This window comes from Tupaia chinensis, unplaced genomic scaffold (genome assembly GCF_000334495.1).
Source record: "Tupaia chinensis unplaced genomic scaffold, TupChi_1.0 Scaffold000558_1, whole genome shotgun sequence".
Classification (NCBI taxonomy): domain Eukaryota; kingdom Metazoa; phylum Chordata; class Mammalia; order Scandentia; family Tupaiidae; genus Tupaia; species Tupaia belangeri.
This window is the reverse complement of record NW_006160070.1, coordinates 1624893-1625130: the sequence shown is the minus strand read 5'-3', so window position 1 is coordinate 1625130 and position 238 is coordinate 1624893. Positions and strand designations below refer to the sequence as shown.

The 238-nt window shown below is 77.3% G+C and overlaps 1 protein-coding gene across 1 annotated transcript in view; it reads right to left on the bottom strand.

Annotated features, from left to right (window-relative positions):
* Positions 1-238, bottom strand: part of LSM14B (LSM family member 14B) — a 13774-nt gene that overhangs the window by 9933 nt on the left and 3603 nt on the right. The gene's annotated exons all lie outside the window — the stretch shown is intronic.

Below are 238 nucleotides of genomic sequence, written 5' to 3'. Positions count from 1 at the left end.
CCGCCAGGACCGTACCTGTCCCGCTCCAGGCCCCGGCTACCTAATGGGTTCCGAAGGCCTGCGGAGCCGGCGCTTTCTCATCGGCCCAGCCTGCGCGAGGCCCGGGGTTGGGGCGCTCGGGCTCCCCCGTCCCGCTCTCCTGCGGGAACCCGTGCCCCTTGCAGGCGGGGAGGCAGCGCCTCACTCGGATCACCTGCGGAGGCAGGGCCGCCCCCCGCCCCCCCGGGCCCGCGGCCCG